Source organism: Eurosta solidaginis, chromosome 5, assembly GCF_040869045.1.
Source record: "Eurosta solidaginis isolate ZX-2024a chromosome 5, ASM4086904v1, whole genome shotgun sequence".
NCBI classification, from domain to species: domain Eukaryota; kingdom Metazoa; phylum Arthropoda; class Insecta; order Diptera; family Tephritidae; genus Eurosta; species Eurosta solidaginis.
The window spans coordinates 81,729,512-81,752,172 of NC_090323.1; the positions used below are offsets into that span (position 1 = coordinate 81,729,512).

At 36.3% G+C, this 22,661-nt stretch overlaps 1 protein-coding gene across 4 annotated transcripts in view; it reads left to right on the forward strand.

Annotated features, from left to right (window-relative positions):
* Window positions 1-849: 849 nt before the first annotated feature.
* Oct-TyrR (Octopamine-Tyramine receptor) overlaps window positions 850-22,661 on the forward strand; it is a 430,474-nt gene continuing 408,662 nt past the window's right edge. For 2 of the 4 annotated variants that reach the window (XR_010953449.1, XM_067787329.1), the window contains exon 1: window positions 850-1,718. The gene's annotated coding sequence lies outside the window, so the exon portion shown is untranslated. The remainder of the gene's footprint in view (window positions 1,719-22,661) is intronic. The other 2 variants (XM_067787330.1, XM_067787331.1) reach the window with 2 other exon arrangements.

Genomic DNA, 22,661 nt, shown 5'->3' on the forward strand with positions numbered 1-22,661 from the left:
CTTAGATAATGCTTAGGAGACCCATCTAGCGGCTGTGGTAAAACAACTAGCTACAGCAACAGGGTGTACCGAAAAGCGGAGACGCAACGCTCTGATGGCCATAGGGTATAACATATAGCTGAATCAGTTGCGATGAATTGTGGACACACATATAATACATAGAATTAGTGTACAGGGTGAAACAAAGACACATATTTCAGTTACATCTGAGTATAATGCGTATTGAAATTTAGTAGGACAAAATTTATGCGCAGCAATTTCAGAGGTGTATTTATAGTTTGTCTCTTAGCAGTCAATATAAAGTTTAAGCGTAAACGGATATACGCGTGTTAAAAAACACGGCTAATAATAATAATTCAACTTCATTACGTATACGCAGTGGATGCCGAAACGGTGTCTTATCAAGATTCAACAGATATGTATGAATGTATGTAAGTAGCGACACAAACAATAAAAGCCGAATATGCTTGCGAGTTTACGGAGGGGAGAATAACTTTCATCGATGAATTTGACTGGGTTTGACAGCAAGGAGGCAAATAATGAAAATCGAATTGAAAATGTCCCATACATGTATATTTGTAAATGCATATCCATATGCAGATATTTACAATAATGTAGATATGTATGAATGCATATGTATGTACATATATTATACATAGATACATTTTTATTTAAATTTAAAGAGTATGCACTACATTATCGACACTCACACGAGTATGATCTGCCCATGCGCTTGCCCTAATTCATTATATCTCTCTTCGGTGTCTCAGAAGTTTTAAAACCTTCAGTCCCGCTACTTAACAGCATCGTCATTAGTAATCACTTTGACGTTGACGCGGTTACAACGGTTTATGGAACAAAAGATTTATCTGCCAATTTGTGAGAAATAAATTATCGCTTTATCAGTTAGTTCATTAACAGTACAACGTGTAAGCTCTCGCCAAGCGTAGCCAGTCCTTTACTTTGCAACCAACATAGTAATAGTAATACGGTGGGCTGGCTACTGATTAAGTGTCTGCGTATAGTAAATTACTGTATGAAATGAATGATTGTCAGTCTTAACCGCTCAAGTATAATTGTTTTGCATTCTGCTGATGGAAATGCATTTAAAGCAGGAATTTCTTTGTTTTCATGACAATTTCAGAAAGAAAAAAACTCAAATGCGAAAAAAAAAGTTTAATAAAGCAACAATTGTTCGAATGTTTGGCTTTTGTACAAATATATTTTTGTTAATGTGCGTGTTTCATGTTATGAATTGTACATCGTTTTTCTTTTGATTTCAATACCCACACTGCCGCTTAGCTACCTTTTATTTGGCCGGCGGCATATTGGCGATGTTTGGATCACAGTTGGGAGTGGTTGTCGATTGTTGACACTGCAGTTAAGGCCAATCTAGATTGGCCAGAACAAATTATTGTATTGATTACCCAGGAGAATAGAAACAGTGCCACTAAGTAAACAAAACAACACTGATTTGAGGTCGAACGTTTACAAAAAAGCAGTTTCACATCCATTCACATTGATATATATTTTGGTGGTATACATATGAATGTTGTTGTGTAAATATATTTTAAATCAACGCGAGTCTATTTTTAACAAAAAATATGAGCATCGGACAGATTTGGAAAATACCTTAACATATGCATATCTCACCACAACTTTTGATGCCACTTGAACTGAATACATTTGGAAAGATTTATAAATTGCAGATTTCTGAGGTAAAAACTTCCAGTTACTTTAACTACAACCCGTATGTGTCAGCGGACACGCTTTCAAAATATTTTGGGTACCTATATGTGTTTGAAAAAATAAAATTTTGATGCATTTTTTCTACAATAAACTCAGAATAAAAATGTAAAACCTTACGAGGGGCTAGTTATCCTCGTATCAAAAATTATCTTAAATTTTAACTTATCAACCCAAAAGGGTCGAATGGAGAAATTTTGTCCAAAATCACATCGCTTAGTATGGTTCCTAACCAGCAGAAAAAAAAATTAGGGGAGGAGCTCTTTTTAACTCCAATTGCAAACGATCACATACCATATCGTCGGCGCTGCGATAAAAGCTGCTAACCCCGTCCAACAAAATGTTACAGTAGGACGAAAAAATGTTTACAGTAGATTAATAAAAACGTCACTCAACATTCTGAATTTGAAATTACATTGGAATTCAGCAAAAGATATGAGCTTTTGGATTTGATATGTATATGAGCTTGAGGCCACAAATTAAAACATAATCATCCTCAAGGAAGTATTGTTGTTGTTGTTGTTGTAGCGATAAGGTTGCTCCCCGAAAGCTTTGGGGAGTGTTGTCGATGTAATAGTCCTTTGCCGGATACAGATCCGGCACGCTCCGGTACCACAGCACCATTAAGGTGCTAGCCCGACCACTTCGGGAACGATTTATGTGGCCATGAGGAACTTGGGGTCGCCAGAGCCTCGTCTGTTAGTGAAACAGGATTCGCTGCGGATAGGTGAGGTTGACAATTGGGTTTGGAGAAGCTATATATTGCGCTGGCAACCTGAAGGGTTGCGCTACACAGCCCCTTGAATCTGGTATTTTAGTCGCCTCTTACGACAGGCATACCTACCGCGGGAATATTCTGACCCCCTAATACTGTCAAGGAAGTATTCTTGGTCCTCTATGTTTTTGTTATTTTCATCAATGATTGTTCAAAGTGCTTTACAACTACTCCCTACTTTATGCCGATGACATAAATATATCCAAAAAGATAAAAACTCTCTCCGATTTTGAAACATTATAGTAAAAAATTTTCAAGAACGGTGTCTTCGTATTCCATTTCTCACCACTTCAGGCTTCGTATTCTATTTCTGATACTGTTCATAGGTCCAGTAATAAAATCAAAGACCTTGGTGTTGTATTTGACTAAAATTTTACATTTACTGAGCATTTGAATTATGTCATACCTAAGGCGTATTCCTCGTTAGAGTTTATTCGGCTCAATAGCCCAGAATTCAAGGATCCATAGACGAAAAAATTACTTTATAATACATTTGTAAGATCTAAATTCGAATATGCTTATATAATCTGGAATTCGGTTTATGAAGTACATACCAATAGAATTGAAAGGGTTTAAACAAAGTTTTTAAAATTCGCTTTGACCGATATTAGGTTCGGTTTACCTATTCCATCTTATATTTCTCGTTGCAAATTGATTAGTTTGCAAACTCTTGCCTGTAGAAGATTGATTTTCGGTTTAGTAGTTCTTCATGATGTCTTAAATGGGGCTATCGACTGTCGATATTTATTACATTGCATAAAACTTAATGTTCTAACACGATGTCTGCGTCATAATGATTTGTTTGCAGTTGACCTTTTCAAAACAAAGTATGCTCAGAATGAACCTATTATCAAACTATTAAATGAATTTAACTTGCTATATAGAGAAATAAATTTAGATATATTTACAAATCGTAATGAATTCAAACAAATACTATGCAAGTACTATTCATACATTTTTATATATATTTTTTTATATTAGTCTGAAAGGTTTGAAAAAAATTAACCTAAATAATTAAATAATGTTTGATTATGTATAAAACTTTTAATTGGGCGATGTTTCAACTTCAGAATGAAGTCAGCCTACGGACTGATGTAGTATCTATTTTAAGTGATTCTTAACGATTCTGGACTATACATTTTTCTTTTACCACCATATGCAGAAATTGGTTCCATTTCCATCAGCATCAAAAAGTTTATTTTACCGCGACGTCGACGATATATTGAGCTAGTAGCTTTTCATAATTACGTTGGAGTAAGCAGGTTTTTTTTTGTAGTTTTAAGCGATTAAGATTAAACGTCCTCTTTTCTTTTACCACCATGTGCATAAATCGTTCCCCGTTTTAACAGTATCAAAAAATCGGTTTGAGTGAAAAGCTAGCAGCTTTTACTGCGCCTTAATCCAGTTAATCTGTTTTTGTAGTTACCGTAAACGAACTCAAACATATGGGACCCGGCCTATGAAAAGGTGGCTTATGACGCAAAATAAAAAGAAAACTACTAAGAAACTGAAGAAATGCATTGTTTATCTTTAACAACTGTTTCTCGCAAATTCTTTTTTGAGTCATAAGCCACCTTTTCATAGGCCGGGTCACATATATTATGTTAAATAAGTAAATAATTATTATTTTATTTCGTAAAACGCAGTTGATTGACTTATTGTGTCCAACGAACACTACTGATTGGATACGTCACAAATGATTATAATGGGTTTTAAAGGCTTAAGCATCCACATGAGTATAGACTCCTGGATCACTTTGTTTGCAGACTTATGTTAATTATTATTGTTTCCCTTCCTGTATTTAGCATTAACGGCACACTTAAAAAGATGTTAAATTCTAGTACTTAGTTCTTTTGTGTGCTGGGGTTAAAAAAATTTATTGTTTTAGTAAATCTTAAATATCTTTTGTCCTACTGATGAATCCGGCTGGAGTTGAATATGAGTTGTTGACAAGCTTTTCGAACCGTCTAAAAAATTTAGCTAGAAGCAACAAAATTGAATTCAAATAAATTGACACGAAATCCACGTCTTAAACAATTGCTAAAATTATTAGCACTTAAAAGAATGTTGGTTAATTCCGTAATGTGAGGAGATATTCCCCCTTTTTCTTCCAGAGCTGAATGTAAGTAATCACACAGTAAATTCCGCTTTGAATCTGAAATAATCTCTCTTAAATGTTTAAATGGAGTCTTGCATGGACCTGTATTTTGACATTCTCTTATGCTCAGTTAAAGCTGACTAGAGTTTAACCTTGCCACTTTGTTCGATAACATAAAATATGGCTGCTGACCTCTAGTCAACTTTAACTGGAGTTTGAACTCGCATTGAAGAACCAAGCATTAATGGCATTTAAAGTGACTATAAATCACCTCTTTGCATCGTAAGATGTTCGAGATCAGAGGTCCCAAAATTAAGTTCTTCGTAAATATCTCCATTCCTATGGCTTGTTCTCATTTTGCGCTCAATAGGAAGTCGAGCATCATAAAGTTCTACACAAGTCCATCCTGAAATAGTTTTTCGTGGGCTCTCCTTTGTAGTTTCACTTTTGAACACAATCCGGTAGCTATAACTCCGTTATGACTTTACTTTGATGGTATATTCTTCATTTCGAATACGTCAAGATGCGCACGTGCGATTTGTTGTGACTTTTAATGTCATTAAGAAAATGTCTAAATACCGGCGTTTGCTCAAGTTGTCAGCTTTCTATCTCAAACTTCCAGATCAAATCCTAAAATTGCTAGACTAATACTTGATTTTCCAGTACTTTTTTTGACCAAGAATTTAACGTGTGTTCATGTGAGCTTTTAGGATTTTCCAAGGTAAACACATTTTCACTGAGAGCTTCTCATGACAGAAATACAATCGGAGTGCTTGCCAAACACCGCCGAAGGCGACCCCGCTTAGAAAAATTTTCTTCTAATTGAAAAAAACTTGTTTCTAAATGTTTATGTTGCTTTTCCCGAGGCATCAACCCGGGATCTTCGCTGTGGTAGGCGGAGCACCCTACCATCACACCACGGCCGCCGTGACTTATTTTGTGTAACTCACACTGAGTGCTGAGCAGCAAAGGGGTACAACTCTATTTGAATTGCTAATAAAAAAATAATTAGTTTTTAAAAATTAATATTAATTTTAACCGTACCCCACAGAATTTTAAAAACTAGTTAAAATAAAAAAATAACCTTCGCGATAACCTCCGAAGAGATCTAAGGCCGAGCTTCTCTTCCAATTTGCGTCGTGCTCCTCTTGCTTTTCCCTACAAATTGGCCGGACCGGACCTATATGTTTTATGCCGACTCCGAACGGCATCTGCAAGGCAGATGAGTTTTCACTGAGAGCTTTTCATAGCATAAATACACCCGGAGCGCTTGCCAAACACTGCTGAGGGGCGACCATGCTTAGAAAAATTTTCTTCTAATTGAAAAACCTTATTTCTAAAATTTTGATGTTGCTTTGCCCGGGGTGTGAACCCAGGGCATACGGTGTGGTAGGCGGAGCACGCTACCATTACACCACGGTGGTAGTCATCTCTTTAAGTATCGTAAATGCTACAAGAAATGTGACAATCATCATAGAAACCCTGCCCCGAGAAAACAAAGTGGGCCACTTAAGAGATATTTCGCCATATTTTCGACGCCGCGATGAAAGTTGCTAACTCCACATTTCACTCAAAACGACTTCTTGATGCTGATGGAAAGGCAGACGATTTCTGCATATAGCGGCAGAAGAAAACTGCGTTTTCATTGTACCAAAGACCTAAAAACTAATAAAAATAAAAGCTGCTAACTTAAAAAAATTATGAAAAGTTGCTAACTCCAAAAACTTTCAATACATTTCGAAATTGTATCGTATGTGTGTATATTACGATTCGTGATCGAAATCACTTTTTTAAATAACTCTAAAACCTTGAATCGGATTAGTGACATATTTGAGCTTAAGACAATGGGTATACAGTACAGTCGGGAAGTCTTAGAACAAGATAAAAAAAGATGTTGATGTTGAGATAACCTTAGAATTGTATTTTTCTAGATTGAAAATGGTCAAGCGAAAGGAAATATCCGTCGAAATACGAGCCCAAATCATTATTTACATAAAAAAAAAAAACAGGGAAAACTTTCGAAAATATATCTGTGTTCAGTTCATACGGCCATTTAGAAGATATCAGGGAACTGGACAAAATACTAACAGAAAACGATATGGTCGACCAAGAAAGACAAAACAAATAATCGGCAACATAATATATGCAATATGTAAGGCCAATCGACGGAAGTCTGTGTCATAAATTAGTGCTGAAATCAAGGAAAACTTGCATTCATCAATATCGCTCACGACAGTCAAAGGCCGGCTTAAAGAAAAAGGTATGATTGGACGCATTGCTGCCAGAATGCCACTTCTGCGACCAGTAAATAAACAGAAAAGACTGAAGTTCGCTCAAGAACATATAGACTGGACGATTGATCAGTGGAAATCAGTTTTATGGTCAGACAAATCAAAATTCGAACTTTTCGGTAGCCATAGGCGTCAATATGTTCGCAGACACGTCAATGAAAGATTCAAAGCAGATTGCATTGTGCCAACTGTGCAACATGGCGGTGCCTCAGTGCGGTGGTTTGCGGCTTTAGCTACGCTGGCGTTGGTCAACTAAAAAAAGTTGAAGGAATTATGAAAAAGGAGCAGTATCACAGTATACTCCAACGCCATGCAATACCATCTGGCATTAATTTGATTGGTCGTGGATTCATTTAAGAACAAGATAACGATCCGAAACATACACCAAAACATTGTACTTCTTATTTAGAACAAAAAAAAAAGCGCAGGTGACCTTGATATTTATGGCTCAACGTAAAGAGTCACCATCTTTTTCACTGGAATTCAGTTTGCAGGGTTCCAGTGAACCTACTGTGTTTTTTTTTCCAATTTTTCCTAGGCTGAGAACATTGATAAAACCCAATTATCCTTAAAAAGGATACACAAAAAATTTAAAAAATTGCTTTTATAAAAATTTTTCAAAAGTATATCAAAATATACACAATTGCTTTTCATATGCCGTCCATTGCATTCAATTTGGCTAAAGCGTTCAATTATAACGATTTTTTAAAAAACGAAGTTTTAGTAATTATTACAAACTTATTTCGCGAATAACTTTTGCAAGAATTAAAATTTTGCAAAAATATTTTCGGGACTAATTTATTTCACGTAGACCTAACGATAGAGATGCAAATCATCAAAATATATGACAAAAAAATATTTTATGCTGATTTGAAAAATTCTGTCCCAATGGCAAGTAGATATGAGTATACCTTGAAAAATGTTTATGTGCTAGGGCATTAGGGCATCCCACCTGATAGAGTTGAAGGCATTTTTCACGATGTGTCTCTCACGATAAATTGAATTCGCGTCATAACCTACAAGGATTTTCACCTGTGCAGCGCTACTGAAGACTTTCGAGAAATGTGCAAGAACACCAAAACTGTCGTATTACACCTTATTTATGTAAACACTTCGCTAAAACAATGGATTTCTAAATACAGTTACAAAAAATTGTTACTCGCTATTGTTGTTTTGGCCTAAAAATTAGACCACCCACTAAGATAAGAGGAATGTTACAGTTATGGATTGTAATTTAGATCGGATTAGCACCTTCTGGTTCTAGGCCGACTCCTATTATATCCCCTGACATATTTTTGTAAATCATAACTTTGGAACATTAGTAACACATCATGAATTAACTGTCAAGAGCTTATGGGAGATCTTTTGATCAAGTTTGTATGATATATTAGAAGTTCATATGTTTTACTTCCGACTATCAATGTCAAATCAACAGAGCAGATGGAAAGAACAATGGATTTTTAGAGATCGAAACACATTTAAAAGTATTACGATCACTTCCAAGTGTGACTGTAAAACTTTTCATCAAACCCGAAACCCATTGAAGTGCGCAAAGTTCCTACAGTTCAACTATATAATGGATAACACCTCTCCCACTTATATCCGGGTTTTCGATAAAAGCTTCAACTGCAGTTGAATTTGAGGTCAGTTTACTTTAGACGCATTATTGAATTTTACTATTCATCGCAGTTTAAATTTTTAATTTTATTCGATGCCTAAAGTAATATAAGTTCGCACTGGTCCTGTGTATCCCTTTTGTATTGGCATTAGGTTGCACTGATATGCTGAAAAAAACAGTCTGTAATGGCTTTCGTAGCAAGGCATTTGTTTTTCTACTCCTACTTTTCCAAAGCGAGTAAACATTTTACCCACTTCTGACCGTTGAAAATACATCCTACCGTTTCAGATGGCGTACATCTTCTATCTCTTTTTATTTACTTCACCTGGTGATTCCACCATGGATCCCGCATTCCGGATTTGTTGTATTTGTAATCGAATTTGAAAAAAAAGTTTAATTACGTAGCGCTTTTGAAGTTTTTCGATTTATCACATTTCTCTCATATTTCGCTACCAGTGTTCGGAGTATTTAAAACTGTTCCTGAGTAAACGACTACGCCGGAGTAAAAATAAAAATTTCGGAGTATATTTTTTTCTTTTTTGAAAGCGGGCGAACAACTAACATCAAAAAATCTCAGCAAAAAATTATCTGCATTTTCAGATGAACATGGAGTCGGCCTAAAACGTGTAGGATTGCCAAATAATCCGTTTAGCACACAACATTCTGCAAAAAAATAGGTTCTATCTCCCCGGATATTTATCGCGAAAAATATTAATATTATTTTCGGTTTATCATATATTTTTCGTACTCTTTTAATGACAGAAGGTTTCAATCTGTAGGAATGATAATGGCGACCTGGTAACTGACGTACAGAGGCGAAGAGTTGATATAAGATCAAGCAGCAAAAAAAGTGGATCTTGCAGTAAATGTGGACAAGACGAAGTACTTGCTGTCATCGTGGCCTTTGCAGCCACGTCACTGTTGACGGATATAAATTGGAGACTGTGAAGGATTTCGTCTATTTGGGGAGCAGAATTAAAAGCAAAAACAATGTCGGCCTAGAAATCAAACGGAGAATAACTCTTGCCAACAAATGCTTCATTAAGCAATTGAAAAGTAAAGTCTCGACGAACAAAATACTCGCTCTACAAGTCACTCATCATAACTGTACTGATGTATGGCTCGGAATAATGGAAGGTGTCGAGAGAAGATGAGATGGCTCTTGGAGTATTCGAGAGAAAAGTTCTTCGGAGGATTTATAGTTCTATTCGTGATGTCGACGGCGAGTATCGAAGGAGGTATAATGATGAGCTATATGAGCTTTTCGCAGATATGAAAATAGTGCAGCGAATAAAAACAGAAAGCTTCGCTAGCTAGGTCATGCTATGAGGAAAGGAAAGACCTTCACTGAGTTTGGAGAGACAGTTGGAGGAAGCTCTGACCTTGCTTGCTGCTCCCAATTGGCAATTGGCGACTGTTATCACAAAACAGGGTTAGCTGACTTCACTGACTCAACGTACTTCATTTTTATATAAAACTTCAAGAAGAGTAGTATGTTGAATTTAGGTGGGATTTACAAATCGCGTCCGGACACATTTTTTGCTTGTATTTTACTCCTTCTATTCTGATTCCATACGAAAAATGTGAACAAACAAATTTTAAGACACGAGCATGTCTTAAGACACGAAGAATCATTTCGTCCAATCGTCACTTGTAAACAATCAGCTTTTCATACGTACATATGCATTGAAAACTTCAACCAAAAGATATTAGGCAGTAATACTATTTAGTTTTCAACTCGACCCAAATAAATCTTTAAGTTAAAAAATGTAGTAGGAGGTAAGAGCGGAGCAAAATACTCCGATTGGAATAAAGTCTGAACACTGCGTCAGCAATAAAACATGTTGTCAAAAGCGTGACGTCACGTCGAGAAATTTATTTCCCAGCCAACTATGATTTTTTTGCTCTGTCATTTCTTAATGCGGGATCTGTTTATTGGTTCATGCTGGTATATTGCACTATTTACATTAGTCAATATGTTTGCTTAGCTTACTGCTCATATTTTCTCTATTAACTAGATTTAAAAATTAGTACTAATATTTAATCTGATTTTCTAAAATATATTTACCGCGAACACAACAAAACTAAAGGCTCAAACCCATTCGACTTTTACCTCGTTTGGAGTCACTTTGAACGAATGCCCGTTGAAAGTTGATTTTTTGTCATTCAAAAAAAGTAAAAAACTGATTTTTTGTTCGAAAAAGAAGATATTATTGAAAATTTAATAAAATCGTTCGATAATGGGGCCACATAAATCGTTCCCGAGATGGTCGGGCTAGCACCTTAATGGTGCTGTGGTACCGGAGCGTACCGGATCTGTATCCGGCAAAGGACCATCACATCGATAACACTCCCCAAAGCTTTCGGGGAGTAACTTTTCGCTACAACAACAACAACAACATCAAAGCGTACAGATTTCGGCTGCAGCGTACAATACGCGCCTATGACGCGTAGCCTCGTGTGCACCTTGCCTAATTGAAAAACTAAAGTGCAAAATGTGGTGCGGATTCATTATCCGAGGCCGCCGCCGAAGTCTCCCTCAGTGCTGTCGATCGACATAATTCCTACCCGACATTTCAACGCACGGCACGGTCACCGTGCTATAAAGGATGTGTTCGGCCCTAATTTCCTAAAAAGAATGCCAGAAATAAAAGAATTTTAAGCCTTTGCTCGTTGCGAGAAGAAGATATGCTTTACATTGTTTTCCAACTTTCCATTTAATATGATAATTTTTAAAAAGAGTTGCCTAATTTACATACAATCTTTAAGAATGTTACATGCTTTTTTTAGAAATAAAATTTTCAGTGAAAAATGAGATAGCGTGTCCCCAAAAAAAGTAAAGATATCTGCTATTTGGAATCATTGGTCCGGGGTCATTTTCCGGTTTATCGTGAATATCTTTGATAGACATATAATTTTTTTCCGCCTCCGGATTATTGATACAGAGTTCAAAGATACACCTTTTGATACCTCTACCCACATTTTCGGATGTATATTTGCAGTTCATCCCTGTTGTATTTGATTATCAAAGTTTTTCTAAATTTATTGAAAGAAACCAAAAGGTTTGTAAAATTTATAAACATGTTGAATATAAATTTTTACAGGTAACTCAAAACTTTCGAATTGTTTGGAAAATTAGGATTCTTGTTTTAGTCCACGATACCTACAAAAATAACAGCATCAATTCCCAAATATCTTCACTTTTGTCTTTTTGTAGCACTCAGGTATGCTCCATAAGAGATTCTCTTCCGCCAGTACTGGAAACCTGGTATTTATTAATTACTAAAGTTTCTCGATAGTATCGATATATCAATAGTGCCCTTCGATATTATGCTTATATCGATAGTCCGGACGATCAATAGATTTTCACCTCTACTCGTCAGATTCATGAATTCATATTTATCGATTGGCTGTGAGAATTTATTTTTATTCATATACTCGCAATAAACGCCTCTTACGAACCAAAACGAAGTTTCAAATGATATTGTTATGAATATTAGCACAACTAAGGGGTGCTGCTATCTCTAAGCCGATGCTAAATAGCGATATCATGCACATCCATAGATCAATGATTATGTATCTACATAAACGAAACAATAATTGCGTCTACACATATGTACCATGTACGTATACGAGCAACGGGGAATCAATGCACAAACACATGTATATATCTGAGATACTCCTGAAAGTATGCAATGAGAGAAGCTATAAAATCCAGCAATTGTAGTTACAGCTGAGAAGTTTGAGAGCTGATGGCAACTAGTAGATTCTGGAAATGGAAGCTCCTAGAAGATGCGAACGTTGAAATCAGAGATTATAAAAGGCAGCAAATGTAAGGCGCTGGAATTCAGTTTGATTTGAGCTATCATGCAGTTTCGATTAAGACGCTATCTAGCGATCCTTAGCAGTATTATTTTGAAAGTCAGTTTAAGCTATCAGTTTGGTTATTAAGCCAGCTAGTTGCAAAGTATAAGTGTTATTGTTAAGTACTTTAATAAAGGCCATTTTTCCATTATTCAATATTGGAGTTATTTATTCAACAGTTTAGTGATACGAACTTAGCAAAAGGACAAATAGGGGGATTTGCAAGTAAATTCGGTACAATATGTTAAACTAACAGTAAGGTGTGGTTGTATCGTGGTCTGCCTATCACATCGAAGGCTCAAGTTCAAGTCCTGTGCAAAGTAAAAGCAATATTTTGTTCAATAAAAAAAGGTTTTATAAGCACCGCTCGGCAGACCGAGTGTATTTCTGAACTAAAAAAACTCCTTAAAATTATTGAAAACAAATAAAATACGGGATTGATTTTGCGCTAAGTAATCGCTTCCCTAAATTCTGGACAAGTAGTTTTCTCAAGAACTAAGATGTTTTTTTCTTTTGTTATAGGAATATTTTTTTTTTAATTGGAGAAACTTGTATAAAAAAAAAATAAAAAATACAATAGAAAATTTAATAAAAATAGCAATAAACAAAAACAAATACAAAAATCTGAACACAGAAAATAGCGAAAATACGAAAAAAACATACATTAGCGTTACATACATACCACACCTAGCAGACAACAAAACAATACTCAAAATCATACCAAACAGTAACACAAGCTATGCACACAAACCATATCATACATTAAAAAGCATATACACAAAAACAAAAGACAAAATTGAAAAGGAACAACTAGATAACGTAGTTTACGAAATTCGATATCATGGTAACGAAGGAGAGAAATGTAACAAAGTTTATATCAATACAACAAAAAGATCACTAGGAACGAGAATAAAGGAACATAAACTAGATGCAAAACACAACAAAAGCAACACAGCACTGGCCCAACACCTTACGGAAAAGAAACACACAGCTTATTTCGACAACGCAACAATACTGGATGTGGAGAACTGAACGCGTAGAAGGATGACACTAGAGGGACTGCGCATACAACAAAAACTACCAACAACGATTAACTTTAAAGAGAACGTTGATAATATTAATTGTGCCTATGTGACGTCAATAACAAACAATGTCTGGAGGTGACAAGTGCAATATTGTTTTTAATGTTAATATACGGTATTTTAATTTAGTAAATGTCGGTGTGATTTTTAATTATTGTTCTTATTTGTTTGTTATTAATATGTGTACTTATATTATTAAAGAAATGTGACAAAAACCACTGGTTGAAACAATGTAAGTGATTTAATATTCAACATTAAAACCAATTATTGTATTTGTAACATATATGTTTTTCGTATTTAATAAATAGATTCCCTGAGGAAGACACGAAAATGTGTCGAAACGCCTCCGAAAAAAATAAACTTGTTTTATTTAATTAAATCAGCCTAAAAGCTCCAAATTCATATTAAATAACCAAAAAAATAAAAAATTTTGTTGTATAACTGTCATTGCCTTGAATTTCTGGTCGAGGGACGCAACTTTATTCACTGAGCCAACGACAGTCGCCGTGGTGTGATGGTAGCGTGCTCCGCCTACCACAACGAAGACCCTGGGTCCACGCCTCGGCAAACAACAACAAAATTTTAGAAACAAGGTTTTTCAATTAGAAGAACATTTTTCTAAGCGGGATCGCCCTCGGCAGTGTTTGGAACACAATGCAAATCAGAAGAGAAGCTCGGCCTAAAATCTCTCCGGAGGTTATCGCGCCTTAAATTTTTTAAAATTTTGTTTTAGTAAGTATTCTTTACTGAAAAACAATATCAAGAAATGCTGATAGTTTGAATGAGGTGTTTCTATCTAGTGCTTCGAATAATAGTTCCACACCGCAGTTTGTTCCATATCCTTCTAGCAAATACTCTGACGTACCTTTCGAATTCTCAATTGTATCGAAGCTCCATGTCGCTAAATGCCTCAATAATATAAAATCTAACGCTGTTGGCGAAGATGGCTTACCTATTACATTTTTGAAGTTGATTATGCCCTATATCGTCAGCACGCTGGCGCACATTATTAATCATTGTATTACGACATCTTGCTTCCCTAATTCGTGGAAAATTGCCTACGTACGTCCCATTGCAAAATATAAGCGCGCCTGTTCTCCGGGTGACTTTCGTCCCTTTAGTGTTCTTCCCGTCTTCTCGAAAGTTTCTGAGTCAATAATGGCTGAACAAATTACGTCCCACACTACAGCAAAAAGTCTACTTTCCCCTTATCAATCTGGGTTTAGGGCGGGTCATGCTTGTTCAACAGTTATGGTTAAAATTATGGACGACTTGCATATGGCTTATGACAAAGGTGAAATATCCCTCCTATGTTGACTTCTCTAAAGCGTTCGACTCTGTTGATCATTAATTACTTTGCTCTAAGCTTACGTATTATTATGGATTTGGTAAGGCTGCTATTTGTCTAATGAGAAGTTACTTAACGGATAGGTGTCAAAGAGTCAAAAGTGGCGAAGTGTCATCAACGATGAAAACCATAATTTGTGGCGTTCCTCGAGGGTCCATTCTAGGTCCTCTGCTTTTTAGTGTATTTATAAATGATATATTTTTAGCCTGTCGGCATGTAAGTATGCATACATATGCTGATGACGTTCAGCTGTACCTATCTGGACGTTTTGATAATATTGTAACGATTTTGCTGCAAATCCTCTTATTTGCCCTTTTGCTAGGTTCGTATCGCTAAACTGTTGAATAAATAACTTCAATATTGAATAATGGAAAAATGGCCTTTATTAAAATACTTCACAATAACACTCAAACTGTGCAACGAATAGCTTAATAACCATACTGATAGCTTAAATGAAACTGACTTTCAAAATAATACTGCTATTTCTCGCTAGATATCGTCTTAGTGGTAACTGCTTGACAACTCAAATCAAACTCAAACTCCTCGCCTTTACTGTCGCGCCTTTTATACTTTTTGATTTCTAATTGCATACTTCTAGGCTTTTCCATTCCAGAACTTACTAGTTAGTTTCGGCTACAAAATCGCCAGCCACAACTACGTGCACAAATTATTGCCCTCTCTTGTGACAACTCAGATAAGATATATGCATGTGTTTGTGCATTGCCGCTCCGCTGCTCGTATACGTACATATGTGTAGCCGCAATTATTTATCCGTTTATGTAGATACATAATGATTGAATTATTTATGTGAATGTTTGTAGTTTACAGTCTCTCGAGTACACATAGGCATATAAGTAAATGCATCTGTGTGTGACATCTCTTTCGGCTGCCTTATATATGTGTATACATGATTTGATTATTGACGTAAATACTGCTTGGCATGGCCTTAGCATCGCCTTAGTGATGGTATAGCTTAGTGATGCTAATATCCGTGACACTGCCCTCCACCTAAGTCTGATCGTCCCGATCAGACAAATCTCCCGATCTAACTGCCGCTAACATCTCCAAATGTACCACTCTTCTAACCCGTGGTTTCCCAGTGGTTTGTATGCGGTAGATGGTATCACTGATCTTCTTCACAACTTTGTACGGGCCTTCCCAACTGCACCGACATTTATCTGGAACACCTTTCCGCCGGTGAGGGTTGTTTAGCAGTACCAAATCTCCCGCCAAGAAACCTTCCGAATTAAAGTTCTTGTCATGCCAGTATTTCATCTTACTACTCATTACCCTGGGCCGTTCCTTCACACTCTGTTGTTTGGTCAATGAACCACTTCGTAGAGCTTGTGCTGGACGGATTTGCTTTGCATAATCGGTATCGTTCCCACATTTCACAACAGTAGTGCGCTCCGGCTTGAAACTACCCTCGCATTCTTTCTCGGAAATTCTTTGCTTCGTTTTCCTGCGTCTTTTAGGTTTTGTCAATGCCAGTGTTTCTCTCGCAGGTACTTTTGATTTTGATTTATTTGGCCCATTCGATCTATCAACTTTTACCTTTGAATTTCGTGGCCTTCGTCGAGTATTCTCCACCAGTACCCGATTACTGCTGAACCCTTTTTCCAAACTAAAGTTAAGTGGCACATATTGGTTCTCATAACGCATCACCCTTCTCTGCATATCGATCTTGATGTCATGGTCAACCAAGAAATCCACTCCCAATATAACTTCATCAACAATCTCCGCCACAACAAATTTGTGTAGAACCATGACCTTCCCAATCAATACTTCACATATCACTTCTCCCTGAACTTGGTTATACTCGCCAGTGACCGTACGCAACTTTGCTCCAGGTAAAGGTTTTACTCTCCTGTTGAGCAAGTCAGATCGGATCAAGGAATGAGATGCGCCCGTATCTACAGTCAGTACTCGTTCTTTGCCATCCATATTCCCTCTGACGGTAAGACTGCTCGATTTTCTACCAATTTGCGACACAGATATCACAGGGCATTCAATAGCTGGATCTAGCTCTCTACCTCTTACTCGCTCTTGCTCATCTCCTCCAGCTTTGCGTTTACGGCCACCCACATTGTTGGAACTATTAGGACCAAGATCGCAATGACGTGCAATGTGACCTGAGTTGCTGCACTTGAAACATTTAATAACTCCGGCATTCTTCTGTTAAGATCACTTCAGTGCTTCCAAAATTGTGTCTACCCACTCTGGCTTTTCTACTACCACACGGCGTGCTTTGATAATTGGCTTACTCAATAGCGACGCTGTTTCTTGAGTCAGTGCATAGGATACCGTTTCTGCGAATGTGGGTTTTGGGTTTGCATATGTCGCTTGCTTCGTTTCTACGTCCCGTATGCCATTTATAAAACTTTGGATTTTTACCCTCTCGGTGTACTCCACGGGTGCGTCCGCATTTGCCAAATGTGCTAACCTTTCAACATCCGAGGCAAACTACTGCAAAGTCTCATTCGCTCTTTGGTAACGGTTTTGCAACTCAATTTGGAATATCTGTTTCCTATACTCGCTTCCATAACGTCGTTCTACAGCAGCCATGAATGTTTCATAACTGTTCCGTTCGTACTCTGGAATCGTCTGTAAGATTTCGGCAGCTGGTCCTTTCAATGCTACGAAGAGTGCAGCAACTTTATCTTCAGCATTCCAGTTGTTCACTGCTGCAGTCTTCTCAAACTGTAGCTTGAAGACCTGAAAAGGAACAGAACCGTCAAATGATGGTGTTTTTACCTTTAGATTGCTTGCTGAAACAGCTGGGCGGTTTAGTTGTAACTGCTCCATACGACCTTTTAACGCTTCTATTTCGGCATCAATTTTGTCCTCGAGTTGTAAAATTTTTGCATCCTGCTCTTCCAGTTTCACAAAGAGCTGCGATGATATCTGTTCCGAAATTTGTGCCGACATTTCAGATATACGTGCCTCTTGCGCTTCCAGTTGATATTCCAAATATGTCTTCTGTTCTTCCAATTGTGTTTCCATCTTACATGTTATCTGTGTCGACATTTCTGACATACGCGTTTCTTGTGCCTCAATCTTCGATGTTATACGGTTCTCCTGTGATTCTAGTTGTTTTTCCATCTTGGATTTTATGCGTGTCTCCTGCGATTCCAGTTGAGATGTTATATCTGTCTTTTGCACTTCGAGCTGTGTTGACATATCGGTTGATATTTGTGACGACATTTGCTTCAGCACTGCTAGTATCGCGTTAGTGTCTACACTCGCCAATGGATCCGGAGTCTCTATCTTCTCTTCCAATTTAGTCGCTGGCTCTTCCACATCGGGATAAAAGACATACTCGTCCACATCAATTCCTTCCAACTCCATTACCTCTCGTAGCCGTGCTTGAAGTTCGATCTTATTGCCGGTTGTATTCAATCCACGGCTCTCCAACTCCTTCTTCAGTTGCTGTATCTTCAATTCACTGAACTTTGCCATGTCCTTGTAGTCCTCTGGAATGTATGCAACAATTCCTCTTCTGACACCAATTGTAACGATTTTGCTGCAAATCCTCTTATTTGCCCTTTTGCTAGGTTCGTATCGCTAAACTGTTGAATAAATAACTCCAATATTGAATAATGGAAAAATGGCCTTTATTAAAATACTTCACAATAACACTCAAACTGTGCAACGAATAGCTTAATAACCAAACTGATAGCTTAAATGAAACTGACTTTCAAAATAATACTGCTATTGCTCGCTAGATATCGTCTTAGTCGTAACTGCTTGACAACTCAAATCAAACTCAAACTCCTCGCCTTTACTTTCGCGCCTTTTATACCATTTGATTTCTAATTGCATACTTCTAGGCCTTTCCATTCCAGAACTTACTAGTTAGTTTCGGCTACAAAATCGCCAGCCACAACTACGTGCACAAATTATTGCCCTCTCTTGTGACAACTCAGATAAGATATATGCATGTGTTTGTGAATTGCCGCTCCGCTGCTCGTATACGTACATATGTGTAGACGCAATTATTTATTCGTTTATGTAGATACATAGTGATTGAATTATTGATGTGAATGTTTGTAGTTTACAGTCTCTCGAGTACACATAGGCATATAAGTAAATGCATCTGTGTGTGACATCTCTTTCGGCGGCCTTATATATGTGTATGCATGATTTGATTATTGACGTAAATGCTGCTTGGCATGGCCTTAAGCCGTGGTTACTCACGAACGTACGTACCAAAAACGTGTCAGCTGACACGACCTATCTTATGAGTGTGCAATGTAAACGAAAACTCACCGACGTGCAACGCCCGTACGTACGTAGCCCGGAACGTAGAAATCAAAACAATTTTGATTTTTTCCGTAAGAACGTGTCAGCTGATCGCTCTCTCACTAGACAGAGTTGCCTAGTAAACTTTTGTGCGCTAATTTTTGACCGTTTGCACTTTTATGCAAAAACACCTAATTAAAGTTTGAAAAATTGTGAACATAATTCGAAATAATTATGTAAAAGTGCAGATTATAAATATGTAATCTATTTATACTTATTTAATATTTATTCCGGCCTTTTACAATATCAAAAATTAAATTGGAAAAAGTTGATGTTTCCATAAGCATGCATGCAAAATGGTCAATGGCAACAGTGCTTATCTGTAAACAATACACACACAAATATGTTATGTACACGTACACAGGCGCACACATTGATTCCTACGGGCTTGAGAGCTCGGTCAAACGTGCTTCGTACGACAAACGTCCTTACGTACGGCACACGTCGGTGGGTAACTGCCGCATTAGCATCGCCTTAGTGATGGTATAGCTTAGTGATGCTAATATCCGTGACAGTATTAATGCAATAGCCGTAAAGCTGAATGAGGATTTAGTAGCTATATCACGATGGTCTACACGAAATGTCCTTCAACTAAGTCGTATGTCTTACCAGTTTTCAAAAATAAAATAAATTTTACTAGTATTCCTAATATTAATTTCAACAACAACTCTCTTGAAATAGTGAAAAAATCACCAACTTGGGCTTCATTATTAACACAAATTTAAGTTGTGTGAACCACATAAGTTCAGCTGTAGGCAAAGTGTATGGTACTCTACGTAACCTGAGGCAGTCAGCACCATTTACTCCAATTCATATTCGAAAGAGGCTTGCCGTCAAATTATTTTGCCTACCCTAACCTACTCTGAACTAGTATATAGCAAGTTTGACTCTCAGTCGGCGCATAAAGTTCATATTACATTTAATGAAATTACGCGTTATGTATATGGAATACGTAGGTTTGACCACATATCTGCATGGAGAACATCGCTACTGGGATGTGACATCGCTGCCTATTTAAAAGCCAGAAACTTTATATTTCTATTTCGTTTAATGTATACGAATACTCCAAATTATCTTTATGAAAAACTTATCTTTCCACAATCAGAGCGCTGTCTTAACCTCATTTTGCCATATTTCAATCTTAAGAACTCTACTAGAATGTTTTTCATCAATGCTGTTAGAATTTGGAATACAATACCTGCTGGCATAAAAAGCAAATTGTACGGAAGTAATTTCACGGATGTCCTATATAAATACTTTTTCACAAATTGAACCATTTACATAATGTACTGTGTATTTATTTTTTGTTACGTGTTTTAATATACTTATTGATTCATTTAATTTAATTTATCGTTAATTTATCGTAAACTATTTTTAACTTATTTCTGGATCTGAGTGTTATTTTTCTGTTGTGCAAAAAGAGATGTAAATCTTACTGTACTAATATTTTAGAAATAAAATTGAATTGAATTAAATTGAAAAATGTTTCCTTAAATTAATGAAACTAGTATCGCCGGTGGTCGAAATTCGACCAACGTGTATTTTTTTTCAACTCAGTATATGCATCAAATGTTGGAAATATAGCAAACTGGTCTAACTTACTTAACTTTTTCTTTAAAATTTTGAATTTGATTTAAGACTTTGTACTTTTTGATTGTATTTTCTTAAATTTTCTACAAATTTTCACATGTAATTATAACGTTTTGGTATGGAGCTCCTTAAAAAAAATATAAAAATTATGTAAAATCAAATGAAATTGACATAGAATTATGGTGAAATTACTTGAAATTTAATTGAAAAATAGGTTTTTCCACACCACCCGGAAGGTCCCCGTTGTCGCGCTACCGAAGTTAGTTTTCCCCAGTAGGCCTATATCATCCATATACATATATCGCCCATTTAATTCAATAGTGTCATAATTCAAAAAACATGAACTTTTAGTTCAAAACGAAGAAATTTGCTAAAGGAATTTAACCTATTTCACGCTACCCGTTTAATTTTGTATAAATACATATATAATATGTAAGTGTGACACAAAACAAAAATTTCGAGTAGAATAGAGGATACCTTCATAAAAAATAAAAAATAAATATAAAAAAATTATGTAATGAAAATGTTTAATTAAAGAAAAAAAAATAAAGTACTTAAATTGCGAAAAAATTAAGTGAAGTGAACAAACAGTTCCATCAAAAAACGCAATAAGTGCACTTAGACTTTTTTCCGGGTTTTAATGTGATCATAGTGGAAATATGAAGATTCTAAACCCAAAAGACGTTCTGAAGATAATTTAAATGAGATGATTACGGATGATTCAGAGCCTGATTTTAAAAATAATACATTCCTGATGATCGTTGATTCGGTAATCACTGGCATTACTGAACGATTTGCAGCTATGAGAAATTTGAGCGAGACGTTTTCCGTTTTGTGGTAATTTGAAGACATGGATGAAACTATGGTTCGGGCGAGCGCAGCAAAATTTGTCGCAAAATACAAGTCGGACATTTCTCAAAGCCTATAGTGCGAAATAATTCACTTGAAACACATCTACGAAGCAAATTTTGATAAAGGTCTGTCACCATTGGAATTGCTAAATGCCATCTACATTAACCTGGGTCGATTTGTATGGACGAAAGTTAACCGATATCGCGCCACCGATTTTTCGATTGGATTTGGGCTCAGGAAAAAAAGTTCGAAAAGGTAAATTTGTCGACCAAAACACTCCCCAAAACCCAAAAAAATATTTTTTTTTTTTCAAAAAACTGTTGTAAAAACATTAGCGATAACAGCTTTTTGAAAAAAAAAGAATATTTTTTGGGTTTTGGGGAGTGTTTTTGTGGAAAAAATTTACCCTTTCGCCATTTTATTTTCGCAGGCTCGAAAATTATTTTTTTGGGTATGCGTAGTGGAATTTTTTTCCTGAGCCCAAATCCTATCGAAAATCGATGGCGCGATATCGGTTAATAAATCGACCCAGTCTAATCTACATACATATGTTCAAAATCTGTATACGATTTTCCCCAACATTTGCGTTGCTTTACGTATCTTTTGCACTATGCCTGTCACTGTAGCTATTGCAGAACGTTCCTTCAGCGTCCTTTCAAGAATCAAAAAGTTTCATCGATCGTGTTCATCTCAAGAGCGAATTTCAGGACTTGCCACGCTTTGTTTTGAATCCTTTTTGGCAAACCAGGTAAATCTTGATATTATTATAAAAAATGTTGCAGCGAAAAAAGCAAGAAGAGCCACCCTTTGATATCGGAACTTTCTATATTGAATAACTAAAATTTATAATCATCATTAAATTTATCAGAAATGAATTAAAATGTTAACAAATAACTAAAAAAAATATTTGAAACAATATGTGGCTGTTAAAAGAGAAAATCTATTTCTACGTTACAATAAAACAGTATAAATAGTAAATATTCTGTGTTAATTTTATTTTCAGCTCTTAGTCCAAAAATCATTTAGATGATGTGGCAAAAATTTTTTTTGATGTAATCCATTAATAATGATTCATGAATGAGATGTCGTTAATTC